Below are 10,763 nucleotides of genomic sequence, written 5' to 3'. Positions count from 1 at the left end.
TCATTTCCTTCACCTGTTTGATTGTGTTTTCCTGTAGTTCTTTAAGGGATTTTTGTGTTTCTTCTTGATGGGCTTCTAGCTGTTTATCTCTGTTCTCTTGTATTTCTTTGACAGTGCTATTTATGTCTTTCTTAAAGTCCTGTATCACCAACATGAGAAGTGATTTTATATCTGAATCTTGCTTTTCCAGTGTAATGGTGTGTCCAGGACTTGCTATGGTGGGAGAATTGGGTTCTGATGATGCCAAGTGACCTTGGTTTGTGTTGTTTATTTTCTTATGCTTGCTGCCCGCCATCAGGTTATCTCTAGTGCTACCTGCCCTTGCTAAATCTGACTGGAGCCTGTCCTTCCTGTGATCTTTTTTCTGTCAAGACTCCACAGAGTCAAGCTGTCTCTGTGATCCTGTGATTTTGGGATCCTGTGATCCTGGGCTTGTTAGATCACCTGGGAGTGGGGCTTTCTCTATGTGTTGTAGGACTGGCTGCGGAGTTTGTGCTCAAGGTCTGCTCAGGACACCAACCCAGACAGACCAGAAGGAACTGGGCTTGCAGAGTTCCTGTGTGCCTAGTTCGACTGGTCCCAGTTACTCCCAGTTTTGGGACAGATGTTGGTTCCTCCTCACCTCTGATCCTGGGTGTGTCAGAGTGCCTGAGAGTGGAGCTTCCTCTGGGTGTTGTTGGCAAATAAGAATTATTATCTGTAGATGATGGTATGTTTGTATTCGAATTATTTGCCCACCAGGCCAGAACACTACTCATCCCATGGAACCAGGAATCTCCACAGCAAACCCAGTCCGAGGCAAGTTAAAATGTAGCCCTGTCTAATAGCACACCTCCAAGCTAGGCTGCATAACAAGGAACAAGTTAAAGGAATTTGATAAGATGTGTAAAACAAAACCAGGCAAAACAGCCCACAACCCTTTCTCAGGCATCCTTACTTGCCAGTGCTAGGTTTGTACTAGCTTGTCCACAAATGAGTGAGAATATCAGTCCTTAGTAGGTATTTCCCATGTCCATTGTAATGTTATGGGACCACAGCTATACATTCAGTCCACTCTTGACTGAACTATTGTTGCTTATTTACAGAGCTTTTGGTGGACTGTAAGGACGTGTTTCTCTGCAACTACCTTTCCGTCTACCATTCCCCTTCTCTTTTACAACTTAGACAAGTCTACTAATCTTTTCTTGAATTGTTAGTTTATAGCCTGGGTTCTTTGTTCCTTTAAAACCCAGAACAATAGATTGTCAAAGCAGATTTTGAGTTCATCAACTCAGAATTTGAGTAGCTAAGAGTGTCTAGTCTGCCTGAAAAACATCCGGCCCTTTCAAACATAAGTGAAAGATGGCCATAAGTGGGACCAGACCAGGTACCTGGCACAACCTCTGGGAGGCCCAGGAAAGACTTAGTTCCTTCAGTTGGCAACCAGCTCTTCTCTGGTACATAGCATAACTGTGTGCATTGGGAGTAGGCTATAGCATAGTCTTTCCACGCACTAGGCTAAATTTGGAGGAGGAAGGAGTGTGATTTCCAGATCTAGATGGCCCAAACCAACATATGCTATGACCTAAACAAAAACTAACCAAAAAGAAGAGTAGTCTTGTGTTATACATAGACGAGGATAGGTGTTTCATGCATAATTATACCTACACTGTCACCAACAAAGCTGGGAAGAAAGTCTTGGCACAAAGAGTTATGACCTCATTCCTTTACTTACAAGAGCTAGTATAGTTTATGAAGGAGGAAAGAGAAACTATGGTCCAGCCACCATTATGGATCATAGCTCAGGGATTCTCTTCTATACAACAAAGAAAGGACTGGTCTATGCCCTCCAAACATGTATCCCTTCATCTGAATCTAAAAGTAGTATGGGAGGAAGTTCTTAGTTGTCTTCCTTCAAAATGGGAATCCATTTCTTTTCCACATGGCCTTGCTAGAAAACATGGTTGGAATTTATTAATCTACTCTTCACCCTGACTCCTGTCTCTTTACTTACAAGCCAGCCAGAATTTTCTCCATATCATGTGTGTCAATTATTAATCTACCTTCCTTGAGAGCTGTAAAGCTCTTTGATAAGCTTAAGTAACTGTATCCAGAATCAATCTTGTTGGACAGTCCGGTCTAACAACTGCTCAGCTTCCTTTCCATTGTGAAAAAAACTGTTTCTTGCTCAAATGTGAAAATATGAACTAGGCTTTTGTGCAGGAAACAAAACCAAAGAAAACTAGGAGTCCATGGTTTATGACTAATCATTCACTTTCTTACCCTTGTCTGTGACCTGCTGGCTTGCTCAACTGTTCATAGCTGCTGCCAATCAAGGCCTTTCAATCTCATGTCAGATATGGAAATTGTTCAGACAATTGAAATGAAGTCTGGTGACATTTTGGTTTCTGCAAAGAAAATATTGAGTCACTACCAAGGGTTCAGTCATCAGTATTATAATCTGAAAATGACACATTGCATGTGATGTGGGATGTGGGCTCCTACAAAGATGGGAATGCACAGAAATGTTAGAAACTAGAATTATTTTCCCAGATGGCTTGAAAAATCAGATTTTTTCATGTTTTTTTTCTTATGAGATAAATTCTTGCTTCCCTGCTCATGGTAGTCTTCAACTCATAGATTCAATTAATATTCTCATCTCAGTCTTCTACATAGCAAGAACATATATGCAGCCAGAAATCACATTTTAAAGGTCTTTCATTTTTGAGTCATGATTTTCAATCTCCGGCTTGTTGCCAAATTCCCATTTGTATTGGTTAGCTTTGTCAACTCAAAGCAAGGAAGAATAGCCAGGGAAGAGAGTGTCACTGAGTCATTATCCAGATCAGATATTTAAATTAAGTTAATTGACTTGGAAAGACTCAGTCCACTGTGGGTGACACCAATCCTTAGGCAATGGGTCTTGAACTGTATTAGAATAAACAAGATGAGTATAGTGAGCCTGTGTACAGTACATTCATTACTTTCTTTTTTCTTTTCTTTTTCTTTTTTTTTTTTTTTTTTTTTTTTTTTTTTTTTTGGTTTTTCGAGACAAGATTTCTCTGTGTAGCTCTGGCTTTCCTGGAACTTTGTGGGTTTGACACAACTACTTGTTTCAAATTCCTGCCTTGACTTCCCGTTAATAATCAACTGAAACCTGGAATTATGAGCTCAAATAAATTCTTCTTTCCCTAAGTTATTTTTAGTCCTGGTATTGTTTCATAGCAATAGAGCACTCTCTCATTCTGTCCCTGGACAGACAGCTAGTTACATAAATCAAGGCAGCAACTCCCAAACTCAAGGAACCAAATGGTGACTACTATTAGGCATCTAAATAAACTCTTTAGGGACTAATGTCTGCCAAGACAGCTTGGCAAATGGATCTCTAGATTTTCATGATGTAAATGGGGTATACCTATTCCCTAATTTCATCTGAATTCTAAAATGATTTTAGAGTTATCTCTTTGGAGGGAATAATGTTACAGTAAGGAACTGTTGTAACATTTCCTTTTCTTCTCCTCTATCTCTCTCTCCTGAATGGTACCTGGGGCTTCTCATGCTTTTCCTATTGCTCCCCTCTCTTGACATGTGACTGTCAGTCTCGTGGCTGACCTCCATGCCGATAGTATGACTTTCTCTCTTTCTCTTCTCTATCACCCTCCTCTGGCCAGCTGCAGGCACCTGGAGCTTGTCTGCTTTGCTGATGAATTTTCTATTTTAAGGTCTAATAAAGCTGTCCTCCAATTTTAACATGATAAAACTAAAACCTCTTTGGTCACAATGGATGAAAACCTGAGTTAGGCACAATGATACGTGACTGTAATCACAGCACTTGGGAAGCAGAGGCAGGAGGATCATCTTAAGCTCAAGGTCAGCCAGGGCTCACAGTTAATGAGTCTGAGCTAAATAGTGAAACCTTGTCTCAAAAGAGAAAAATGTACCTTATTACAGTGATTCCCTCATGTTCAGATTTTACTGAGGAAGAAAACAGCCAAAAAATAAGGAATGATAGGGAATTCACAACGCTTTATGTTTGCCAAAGTTAGAATATTATTCTTAAAATGTAAAAATAGGGCTGGGTTGATGGCTCAGTGGTTAAGAGCACTAACTGCTCTTCCAGAGGTCCTGAGTTCAATTCCCAGCAACCACATGATGGCTCACAACTGTCTGCAGTGGGATCCAATGCCCTCTTCTGGTATATTCTGGTGAAGAGAGCAACAGTGTACTCACATACATAAAATAAATAAATAAATCTTTAAAAAATGTACAAATAAATGCATACCATTTGCAGTCACTGCTACTTCCCAAAAGAAGGAACATTTCCACATCAGTATGCAAGAAACTGTAAGCACAGTGGATTAAGAAATAACAGTTGGTATAAGCTTAATGGTTCTTTAGAAAGAGAGTCAAGGACCTTTTAAATGTTGAGAAACCCACAAGACCAATTTGTGGACTTATTTTGCATGTAATTAATTCCATGTCCCTTTGTTGAAGCTAGGAAGATGTATTTATCAGAGGACAGCAGGAGTCCAAACATTTAGCTATCTTTTGGGTAAGGGATCAAACCCAGGATTTTGCCAGGCAAGTAATGTACCATCCACTTACATAGTCCAGGTTAGGATTTCATAGCTATATAGACCTAAACGGTATCTTAACATTCTGATTTGTTCAATAAAGGCTATTGGAAGCTGAATGATCTCTCCTTAGGCAAGGCATTGAGGCTCTAACCCCCAATACATGTGAATGCATACTTCTTTCTGAGTATAGTTTTTCAGATGCCAGAAGATTGGTTTAGGGTGGACCCTGGCCAGCTAACTGATGTCACTCTATGAGCAAGGAGAAGGACCCAGGCAGCCACCCAGGGAAGACCACCATGGAAAGATAGAGGCAGAACTGGACTTATATGCCAATGAATCCCAGAATGAATTGGATATCAGGACATACAGGAGCTGGAGAGAGGCAAAGAAACACTCTCCGCAGCCTCGAGAGAACATGCGGCCTCGTTAGCTTTTCAGATCTTACATGCCTCCCACCAGAACTGTGAGGCAAAGAGTTTTCTATTGAAGAACAAGTGAATACTGTCTAATATCCTCTTTGGATGCTTCAAACCATAGATTGCATCAATTCCTGCACAGGGTGAGTTTAATGTATAAATTAGACATACTAAAATATTAGTAATAATTATAGTAGTACCCCCTCTCTCTCTCCCTCTCCATCTAATGTCTTCATTCTTTAATTAGCCACAGGTCCCTGGAGCCTCAGAACCTTTGAAAGTGAAGTCATTGATAAGGGAGACCACTATTTCCTGTTACAGCAGCCCTGGAGAGCTAATACAGGAACAAATTTGGGCAGCTGAGCAACCAGAGGTCACAACGTGGGCTTGAGAAATGCAAGCACCATCCGACTCTTGTGAGCAGAACTCTCAGTGCCTTGGTCATTCCCAAGAAATAGAAACCTACAGGAAAGGACTGACACAAATTTTGTCCTAGATTACCATTTCTCATGAGTTTCCCCAAGTGATAGGAAAACAAAGATAAAGAGAAGATAAAACAGCATACATAACACGTTGCCTTTGTCAGGCCTATGTTCACATGGCAACTTCCCCCGCCCCCCAACGGAAGCATCCCATTGATCAGAGAGGCTTCTCCAGATGCCTGTTAACGTCTAGGACCAGAAGGGAAGATTGCAGGGCCTTTGGCCTTCTAAGTGAAGAATTGTCTTCCGCTGCTGTACAGGGCTGAGTCCATTAACCCAGAATTCCCCACACAAGGCCCAGCTGTCCCCGGTGGTGATGGGGCGATGGGGCGACTGGGCGATGGTCTCTAGGGGAACGACTGTCTGGCCACTCAGTACGCTTAAACAAACCTGTTAGAGCAGCCCCTAACTAAACACAGCGCTGCCATCTGTGTTTGCCTTCCTACGCTCTTGTTTTCAAGCCCAAGGAAAGTGGTGTCTTTCCAAAGGCTCCTGGCCTATGGAATGTATTTAAACGCGGGGTTCAAAACCCTCATGCGCCCCTCTCAAATTTGACAATTGTTTAAGCGTTATTGCTTGAATGGATACAGATGTTCCCCGCCTCCCTTTCTGGGAGGAGTACTTGAGAAGAAGGAGGAAAACAGCTTTTTTTGTTTCCTTTCCCCATCCCCCTCATCTTTTTTAGACACATATTTTATCTTTATGTTTTCATGAAGAGCTGCCAAGAGATGCATCTGGTCCCCCAATCAAGAATCTCACACTCCTCCTCTCCGCTCACAGCTTTCTAAGCGCCTCTCTTTGTGATCTCTGCCCAAACAAGCTGTCGGCAGAGCTCAGTGGACAGATGACCAGCATCTCACGGAAGGGACAGGCCCATTACCCCTCAATGCCAGAAAGAATGGCACCCATGGCATTTTTAATGTCATCCCTCGCCTTTTGCTTTTTTTTTTTTTTTTTAACAGCTCATTTTCTGATTAATATTTCCAGCAGCTAGAGCAAATGCCAGTTTAATTAAATTTCCACACCATCCCCCTTTTATCCAATTAGTGGGTTCACTGGCTTCTCAACAACCTTCAGCGTCTGCGTTCTCAGTGAATGCTCAGTTGCTTCTGGCTTCACCAAAAAAAAAAAAAAATCTGTTACATATTAAGTTATAATAAGATATAGGCAATTATAGTAGCAGCAGGACAAATAGATTTGTATGGTTCATTACAAGGTATTTCTGGAACATACATAGTGTAAATAACTAGTTTCTGGAGCAGGGTATATTTTAAAGAGATCTTGTTTTAAATAGGGGGTTGGGAAGGGAACATTATCAGTTACCATATGCAAGCTGAATAGAGGAGAATCCAGCCATCTTGATAGCGATCTGTCATTGAGACTCATAACCCTTCAGCATGTGGACCACAAATGGAGATGAAAGATGAAGGGAGGCTCCATGGGAAATGGGTGGTGGACCATTCTTCATTGTCAGAGCGATACCAGTGTCACTATACTGGAAAGGATTGAGCAAGCCAGCAGGCTGAACTCACAACAGGGAGAGTGTAGGAAATGTGATGAACCACACACGTGCACTGCACTCTGTGCAAACTCTTTCTAGTTTCCTCATACCCCTGGAACTTGACAGAATGAGGTATTCAAGTGGCGATGTCTTTAAACTCACCTTAATAGCTAAATAGGGAGAAGAGAACAGAAGCTCAAGAGAGTGATAAGTGCATCACTAGCCAATAAACAGTTCAGTCAGAAATGACTGTGGGTATTACTCCTACTACTACTCCTACTACTACTACTACTACTACTACTGTACCAGGCTGGCGTTGAACTCACAGAGATCTGCCTGCCTCTGCCTCCTAAGTGCTGGGCTTAAAGGCATGCACTGCCACCGCCTGTGGGTCTTTGGGGATCTCAAGTCACTGGCATAATTTCTAAGACACTTTTCTGGGCAAAAGGCCAGAGTCCATGTAAAGAAAGTAGAAGTAGAAGAGGATCCTGAGACTTGCAGTGGCTGCAGGGGCCCCGGGAGAGGTCTTTGAAGCTGACAGAGTGGCTAATGGAAGGCACTCAACACACCTTATGTCATTTTGATGCTCCCAGGTCTTGATTCTGGAATAATGAAAAGATGATCCAGATGAAGGGAGAAAGGGTTTCCAGCATGGGTAGGAAAGATACTGAAACAGAGTAAGGGAAACAGAAGTCGGTGCTTAGGGTTTTTCTTTTCCCAAAGCAGACATTGAAGCCTGTGGATCTGAGCAACACAGATATCTCCAGGACTAAAAAAATGGCTGTCAGCCGAGAAAGGTAGTTTCCAGTGCTCTTTTACTCTCTACATGGGAGAACTGTTTTTCAACCAACTTCAGCCTGAAAATTCAATTTTACGACTTGTGGGATAAATGAACGCAGGGCATTTTGCCTAATTTCTCAGCTGAAATTATAAATAGGGTTGAAATAATGCCATGTAAGTAAATACCCTATGAGTTTATATGGACTAAAGCTACTGCACCCAGAACATGAGCTCCCCAGAGAACTGACAGAAGCTGTCAAGTGATGGGCCAAGACACTGACTGCTGGCCCTTTGAGAAACAAGGGCAGGAAGGGTAAAGAATGGGCCTAGCCTGGTGCATGGGACTTGGGGGTGAACTGAGTATAAGGTTGAGCAAAAGTCAATAGAATGTGGTATCAGCAGCCAGCCAAGGGGCAGAAACCTGGCTGGTGACCCATGAAAACAGAAACAGTATTCACTACCTGAATGAAGCTGGGACATCCCCCCAAGGGGCGGAGCCTAGCTGCTATCATTTTGTTTCTGAAAGTATCTACTCTAGCTCTGAATTGCCTGTGTTTAAATGAGGAATTCTGGCTTGGGGTCCTGGGAAATGAAATTTATCTGTCTTTGCCTTACTTATGGAGTTTTTAATGAATCCCCCTTCTAAAGATCTCTTTGCTTATCTCTAAAATGAGGGGTCTGGACAGTAGACAGATACAGGAGTCTGTCCTCTGGGTCAGAAACAGGGAAGGCCGGGTTAATGGCCAGGACATTTAGAAGCTGCCCACAAGAGTTATGCAGCCAATTTAAAGGATGCCAAATGACCAGATGAATGTTAGTTCCTCCACTCAGGTGGTGGGACTCATGGCTCTCTATAGTTGGGTCTCTTTATAGTTGCACTAGTTCACTGACAAACCTCAGGAACAAGGGTAAAGCTACAGGAATTTGTACCTCCCACGTCTCCTAGAGGGACTGGGCCACTCATGATCCTAATAAAAGCCACATCTAGGTTGTTGGATTCAATACGTAGGGCCTCCACCTAAGTCTTCCTACAACTAAACATCTCAGAGATTGAAGATGTAATCTCCAGGCTTCCCAGCCTGAACCAGGGAAAGTCCTCCGGCAAGAGTTTGAAGTTGGTGAGAAGGACAATGAAGTCAGTGCAAGTAGGGGCAGGGAATGAAAGGGCATCAAGGGAGTGTCTAGAAAGATAGGGCAGAGCATTGGGGCATGATCATAAGCAATTCAAGATATGGGGGAGCAGAGACTAAAGGCGAGCCAACGAAGGCTTCAAGGCACTCAGTTGCTAAAGATGGCTCTCTCAACCCAACAGGCCGCAAGGCGTTCCTGTACTTTTCAGACCGTTGGAGTCTGGGTTGATGTCATGTGTGATGTATGTGACTGTGGACCTCCAGGGATAGGTCACACAAGCTTTAATACATCTGTAAAAGCCTGTTAGAATGTTTTCTCTTAGATCTCTTTAGCCATGCCAAGAGAAACCCAAGTCTACACACAGCTACTCAAGACACAGCCTCATCTGAACTCCCAGCCAGCAGCCAGCAGCCAGCAGCCAGTGCTAGCTGGGAGAGCCTGCAGTCTTAGGGCCAGCCTACCCAGCTTCTATAGGACTGTAGCTATGACCTAAAACAGCATATAATGCAGAGTCTCATCAAGCTACAGAACTAGAGTGAATGATCAGGGTTATTTGGGGCCACTACATTCTGTAGTAATTTGTTGTGCAATAATAGATAACCTGAGCATATTCATCTATGGATTGGGAGAGATATGCCCCAAAATATCACTTTCATGTGAGGCAACTTAAGGCTGGCTTTTTCCTAAAATATAAACACTTTAAAATCTGGCCTATTAACTACCTAATGACCATCTAGAAGAGAAGTTTTCAGAAGATCTGCCATGGATAAATACTTGTACCAACAAAAGTTTCATACCCCTGTAGTATAATGAGAAATGCAAAAAAAAAAAAAAAAAAAAAAAAAAAAAAAAAAAAAAAAAAAAAAAAAAAAAAAGAAGAAGAAGAAGAAGAAGTAGCTAATGAGGGCAGCATATGACATAACTTACCCCTCAGAGTCTCAAATATGAGAATTCTATCTGTACTACCTTTCAATGATTAAAATCATGGTCACCCCTGAAAATAGGGTTACCTACCACTCCCTGGTTCTCCTTTGATACCTCTCCTCCCTCAGTGACCCGCAGGACTGAAGTGCTCACTAACTGGCTTCACTCCCCTTTCTTGCTCGGCCTGTGCTTCTCACAGTGAAGAATTGTCTCTTGTCTTCCGAATCCTGCTTCTTCCTTACCAGAAGAAGGGTAAGCCTCAGTGTGGACAGCGTGGAATGGACCACGGAAGGAAAAACCTTTGGGGAATGAAAGAGTGGGAATAATTCCATCGGAGTCAATAAAAGAAGCCCCCAGGACAAAAGGCGGAAACCCTGCTGTTTCCCAATACCCTGACCCTGTGCTAAACTTAGCCACTTCACTTATATTTGAGCAAGGGAAAGTACACAGACACAGTCTGTAAGCCAGCCGGCCTTTCCCACGGAGCTCCTCTGAAGCTCTCATAGTGTAAAGGATCCCATCTCAGATAGTTTAATTATTGCTGCTAGAGTAAAAAAAGGACAGCCCCCTGCAGAATTCCACCTTGTGCAAGGTCGCAGAGAGTCTGTGGGTGAGCAGGGACTGGGGTCCTCGATGCTCCGTGCCAGCTTCCCCTTAGCCAGGGATCAATGCCTGAGCAGAGAGCAGGCTGACCCTGATTTGCATTATGAAAGTCACCTGTCTGGCTCTGGCCCTGAGGCAGAGATCAAAGCTGGGAGGGTAGCCAGGAGCAGAGAGGAAATCAAATATTGATGCAATGAGATGCATGGCAACTCTCCTCCACACACCTTGTCAGTAATAACAGCGAAGCCTGGGAAATGACCGGGAACCATGATCCTTCCACACGCTCAGCTTATGGCTCCCAGTTCTCCCTGCCAGATGGGCTGTGCGCAGCTTTGACCAGAAAAGGAAATACAGGAGGGGAAAGACTGGG

This window comes from Mastomys coucha, unplaced genomic scaffold (assembly GCF_008632895.1).
Source record: "Mastomys coucha isolate ucsf_1 unplaced genomic scaffold, UCSF_Mcou_1 pScaffold5, whole genome shotgun sequence".
NCBI classification, from domain to species: Eukaryota; Metazoa; Chordata; class Mammalia; order Rodentia; family Muridae; genus Mastomys; species Mastomys coucha.
The sequence above is the reverse complement of the archived record's forward strand: the minus strand, read 5'-3'. Positions refer to the sequence as shown.